The 6,373-nt window shown below is 37.0% G+C and overlaps 1 pseudogene; it reads left to right on the top strand.

Annotated features, from left to right (window-relative positions):
* Positions 1–5,192: 5,192 nt before the first annotated feature.
* LOC101582401 lies at positions 5,193–6,105 on the top strand (annotated as a pseudogene).
* The last annotated feature ends 268 nt before the right edge of the window (positions 6,106–6,373 follow it).

The raw sequence follows: 6,373 nt of genomic DNA, 5'->3' as shown, positions 1-6,373 counted from the left end.
TTTTGAATATACAGATACAAAATGGTTGTTCATTTGTACAGCTTTCTTTGTTTAGTTTTGTCGAAGAAGGATATTCTGTTGTCATTTAAATATTGTAGATGCGTGAATTCAGCAAAATATTCCAATATACTCCAGTAGTCCATAATAGTAGTGGGTTTTTCGTAAGACTGGCAATGTCAGAAGTTGTTGACTTGAGCCTTTAACAGCTCAGCATATTAATATGGCTTTACTTTTTATACTTTATTTGTGATGTAAAAAGGAAGCAGACAAATTATTGTTCCATTTGAATACTTGCTAGCATTCATTTGAACAAAGTGATTTGAAAACAAAAGAGGCAGAAGCTCCTTCTCATTGAGCGTGCTTTATATCAGTTATTACTCTAGCATTCTGGCTTCAAATATTCTAAGATTGACCAACATATGGATTGCTTGATTTAAATAATTTAATAGAAATCTAATTTTTGTCATAACAAGGTAAAATTTTATCTCAACAAAGAATATCAATTATTGCATTTCAAATACCTGCTACTTTATTTGCATTAGCACTGACATTAGGTAGAAAATTGAAAGCTACATTTAAAATATCTTCTTTCCAATTCTGAAAAAAATGAATAGATTCATGTATTTTAGAAAATGTAACTACTTGGTGGGAAAATCTGAGTGTGTGATTAAGACACATTGTACAAGCTACACTGTCTTTATATATGCACATATTTATCGATATCTCCTCCAAAGGTGGTGAGTGGAAGTTGGCTAGAACACCATGCTAATAAGGTCAGAGTCAAGGACAGGGGCTTCCTGCACGCTTTCCTCTGCTATAATAGATTTTCATTTTAGGTAGGCTGCTTGCAAATATCTGCATCTGATCATGAGAGAAGGCACTTTGAATAAATCAATGCAAAACCATCAGCCATACTTACACCTGCACTGGATGGCTTACCCAGATACACTTGTTTGCAAGCTAAACTAGGATGAGAAGAATGTCCTACATATGCTGAGTGCATATGTAGGTTTTGCTTTTCCAAAGCAGTTTGCAAGTCATCTGAGGATCACGTTGAATTTTATTTTCATGCCCCTTTCACCCACTAATGTAGGGTTATCCACATTTACATATTATGCTCATCTCCATTTTTGTTGCAGGAGGCTATGAGATAGTAGATATAGTTCCACAACAACAACAAAAAAATAGCAATCATCTTTAAGCCTACCTTCTGGAGTACATATATGCAAACTCACTTAAGTATGTCTAAATATCGGAGTATCCCATTTAAATAAAAATAGTTTGATTGAACCTTTAATGTACATTGGACTTAAAGAAAGAGGGAGAGAGAGAGGGGATGGGATAAGAGAATTGATTTCTCCTGATGTTTAGCTTTAATGAAGTACATATTACTGAAGTGAACAAATTTTACTTTGTCAGTATCATTTGTCTGACTAATAGATGACTCAGTATAGAAGTCTTGATTCCAACTTTCTGCTTATTGAAGGGAGACTGAAAAATGGATGTGAGAAGCTTTGTAGTTTAATTCCTATGTTTTTACTGTTCTTTCTCACATTTTTGGAATGCTATTAAATTTTTTTGTGGCACTTCTGCTTTTTTTCTATCTTTAGATTTGGGATAGTGATTTGTATATATCTGACAAAATGAAAGTATAGGCATTCTGTTTCTATCCTTAATAATTTTTATGTTTAAACATTATCTCTGAAAAGTTTTTTTGTTGTCATTGTTTTTACTATATTTTTGTTTATAAAATTAACCAATAAAGCAAACATTACCCTTTTGGGTCCTCCTACTTGTCTATTTCTAATTTACTCCCTTAATAGTTTTATTTCCTCAAAAAGTAACTTAATTTCTTTTTTCTTAATTCAAATTTATATAAATTGAATGCTTTTTTCCCTCTACGTCTTTAAAACAGCACTTTGTAGGATCACCAACAATGTTCTGTTTTATAAGATTAAATAAAATTGAATTAATTAAAAAATGAAACCTTGTTAAAACTTATTTTTTTAGAAACTCTTCTGGTCTTGATGCAATTATGATGTCTTTAATTTCATGCTCTATAAATATTTATTTCTCTGATATCTGGTTATTATCCTGGACTTTTCAGAACTATTTTCCTTCATAGTATACCCTTTTACTGTGTAATCTTTCCATTTATATAATTCCTAGCACTCCAGCTATGCTTCTACCTACCTGATTCAAAAGTATGCTAGACTTGACTACCAAACTCCACACCCATTTAAGGATTTCCTAGTAGACTTCTGTATTTGGAGCTCCAAAAGCCAAGAGAAATTCCTAAACATTGCTCTCTGCTTTAAATGGACTCTTTTAAACTGAGAACATGATTGTTTTAGTCATCACAGGGTCTACTTCACTCCCTTATAATCTGATTTTTTACATCAGTCACTGAATTGTCTCATTTCTACCTTGAAAAAGCTGATGAGGATTCATCCTTTTCAATTTCTATTATCTTTATTTTATATATAGTATATATCATATAGTTGTATGCATCCATAGTGCACAATCTCTTTGTGCTGGACATCATCCATCCTTCCTACAGGTCCTTCCCATGCAGCTGGGCAGCTTCTCCAAGCCACATTACCCTCCCATGCATGTTCCTATGAGACCTTCTGTGTGATCTGTAGTCAAAACCCACTTGTAAATGAAATGTCCTTTTCTTGATTTCTTATTTTTCCTTAGAGTTTAAAGAATAAAAGCCTTAGAAATTAGATCACTGCGATACACTGACTGTCTTTGAAATGTCAGTGTGATAGCTATTTTATCAGTGTGTAGCTGTTTCTAAGAATGTGGTAGCTGAGGCAGACTGGTTTTAGTGAATCTTGACTTGGTCATTTTATGGTGTGGAAGACATCACTTGTCTCAGTGCCAGTAATAGTAAAAAATATAATTTTAAACAACCCATCTATTTTGTTTGGATCATTTTTATAATTAAATTTTAGTGCATTTAAAACTTGTAAAAGCATCATTGAACTGTACATATATGCTCAAACTCATCAGTATTGTTTTAATGATATGCTTTAGGGATAGGTTAAGGGTTTTTTTTTTTTTTTTCCCTCTTGGGGATCCTCAGGTGGAGTATTGCTATCTTTTCTTATTTGTCTGGTCACCAATGAAAGAAAAGCCAGAAATACCCACAGCTCATCCTGTACCCTAGGAGACTTGAGGCCCCTTGATGTTACTCTTGACCAACTATTCCCCAACCCAAGCCAGAACTATTGCTACTGCACTGTTGGAAATCCTAATGTACCTTTTCTGGTTATGTACCAACAAACCCACTTTTAGAAAAACTGTGAGCACACTTTTCAACCCCTTTCTCCTTGATTATTAGTATTCACTATAATCCACATTTACTAGATTTCAAGTAGAATAAGAAAAAAACTTGCTTGGAGTTTTTGTTGTTGTTTGTTTGTCTTTCTTTTTAAGCCCATAGTCTCACATATTCTCTTGAAGGGTCCATGACAATGTCTCACGGAGGTCTGTCTCACAGATCTGTGCTGGGAAGGTCCAAAGATCAGTGCTAGAAGCTGGAAAGTCTGGATGAGCAAGACTAAGGAGCTGTACCAGCAGGCTGAGGAGTCTGCATTGGAACCAGGAACCACTGCTCAAAGTAAGGACCAGAGCTCCCCAAAAGTGAACTGGAGCCATTCTCGGTGACAAGGCCAAGCTCCTTTATGTTAACAGCTGAGTTCCCATTAGGAAAATCAGCATGACAAGCTCCTGCAGAGAACCAACAGTACCAGGAGAGCCATCAAGTCTCAAGAACTCCTCTTCTTCTGCAGTTCTCTCTTTTATGTTGTTGGCAGCAAGCCTCAACTGGGACTTCCACATTCTGCACTTCTCTGATTCAGTTCAGCTGGATGTCAGTCCACCACGTCTGTACAGGTCCACACCAATCTCATTTACTTCTCCTTAAAAGCCTGCCTTTCTTTAAATCTCATTGGGAAATTCATCTCTTCTGAGAACTTAAGATTCCGTGTTCCTTGATAAAGGTCCACTTTTCAAGGAGATCTCTTAACCAAAATTTAGCACTTCCTTTCTATGGATCCAAATTGTTTCATTTTTATTTTTATTTTTATTTTTTTACAGTTTCAAAGCTGATTAATAGGACAGTTTCAATAATTAATGCACTGTAGATTGTTATCTTCTTACTGGTGATCCATAGCACAAGATGCAGACAGGATATCCTGTCCAAACACTATTAGTATAAATCTTTCTTCTCATTGAATTAAGCGAAAGTAGCTGTATATCTGTCCTAACCATCCTGCATATACAGATACAAAATGGTCCCTCCTTTGTATCCCCTTTTCTTCTTTAGTCCTGTCAGAGATGGGTATCCCAAAACTGTATGTACTTCTACTATACAACTGACCCTGGACACACACACATACCTAGCTTCTTTCAGTGGGGAAGTACTGGAAGCCCAACACTGTTTCATCTTAAACACTATACAGGAAGTCAGGAAAGTAGGAACTAAATAAGTATTACTCAAAAGATAAAATATCTGATTTTTATTTTTCACAGTAGAAGATGAAACAGTGCTTACTAAGAAATTCAGAAGAATTTAAATACTGAAGTTTGGTTACAGTTCTCTTGTCTGATTGCTACTTCTCTGAGAACAGAGGCGGAAAGTTCTTTAGCTTGTGCACATCTTTTGCACACAAAGTTTTATTATATTTGTTTGCATCTGTTAAGTCACTGACTTACTTTGTTTTGATTTGTATTTTGGGGATTCCCTGTAGATAAAAGGGTGTATGTATTTATAATCCAGTATAATTAAAATTATGTCTGTCTTTGCAACAAAAATCAGGCAGATCAACAGGCCATTTTAAAACATGTGAGTTCCCAAAGTTGGCCTTCTGTCCAGTAACAACAAAATTCAATGTGTTCCCTGCCGTGTATGCGATAAACCAATTTGTTACAAATCAAGCATCACAAATTCAAATGCATGGGTGCTGTCCTGTAAGAGGAATAGGGAAGCAGGCAGGTAAATGACAAATAACTTGAAGCCTATTACAAACTTTCTTTCTTTCTTTCTTTCTTTCTTTCTTTCTTTCTTTCTTTCTTCCTTCCTTCCTTCCTTCCTTCCTTCCTTCCTTTCTTTCTTTCTTTCTTTCTTTCTTTCTTTCTTTCTTTCTTTCTTTCTTTCTTTCCTTCTTCTTTCTTTTTTTTTCCGATGTGTAAGAAAGCCGAGGCTTCTTTTTGGACAGCGGAGGAAGTCGATCTTTCCAAAGACATTCAGCACTGGGAAGCCCTGAAGGCTGAAGAGAGATACTTTATATCACACATTCTAACTTTTTATTATTATATTTTTTTTTCCTGCCAGCGATGGCATAGTCAGTGAGAATCTGGTGGAGCGATTTAACCAAGAAGTTCAAATTACAGAAGCCCGGTGTTTCTACGGCTTCCAGATTGCCATGGAAAACCTGCATTCGGAAATGTACACACTCCTTATGGACACTTACATTAGAGATTCCCAAGAAAGGGAGTTTCTCTTCAATGCCACTGAGACCGTGGCCTGTGTGAAGAAGAAGGCAGACTGGGCGTTGCGCTGGATAGGGGACAAAGAGGCCACATATGGAGAACACACGGTGGCCTTTGTCACTGTGGAAGGAATTTTCTTTTCTGGTTCTTTTGCGTTGATCTTCTGGCTCAAGAAACGGGGCCTCATGCCTGGCCTCACCTTTTCCAACGAACTCATTAGCAGATACGAGGGCTTGCGTTGTGACTTCGTGTGCCTGATGTTCAAGCACCTGGTGCACAAGCCGTTGGAGCAGAGGGTGAGGGAGATTGTCATCAACGCCATCGGCATTGAGCAGGAGTTCCTCACGGAGGGCTTGCCGGTGAAGCCTATCGGGATGAACTCCAATTTGATGAAACAGTGCATCAAGTTTGTGGCTGACAGGCTCATGCTGGAACTAGGCTTCAGCAAGGTTTTCCGAGTGGAAAATCCATTTGACTTCATAGAGAAATATTTCTTTGGAAGGGAAGACAAACTTCTTTGAGAAGATAGTTGGTGAGTATCAGACTATGGGAGTTATGTCCATTCCTATGGAGAATTCTTTTACTTGGGATGCTGACTTTTAAATGAACTGGAAAAGTGCTCTTATTTTGCTGATTTTTCCCCCTTAAAAAACAAACAAACAAACAACAACAAAAACCCCAGCTAATCAACTAGCTGCACCCTGCATTGGGTATTCATTAATGGCCCGGGCAAAACTGAGCAGCTACCTCAAATCAGTCCTGTTCATTGATGATCCTAGTGCTGTGTTACCCAGGAAAGGACTTTTGAGCCCAGCCAGTACCTGGATTCTTTGGAAGATCAAGATCGCGTCCTGCTTTGCAAGCAGTGCCA

The sequence above is a fragment of the Octodon degus genome, unplaced genomic scaffold (genome assembly GCF_000260255.1).
Source record: "Octodon degus isolate 3935 unplaced genomic scaffold, OctDeg1.0 scaffold00187, whole genome shotgun sequence".
NCBI classification, from domain to species: Eukaryota; Metazoa; Chordata; class Mammalia; order Rodentia; family Octodontidae; genus Octodon; species Octodon degus.
This window is presented reverse-complemented; position numbering and strand designations above follow the sequence as displayed.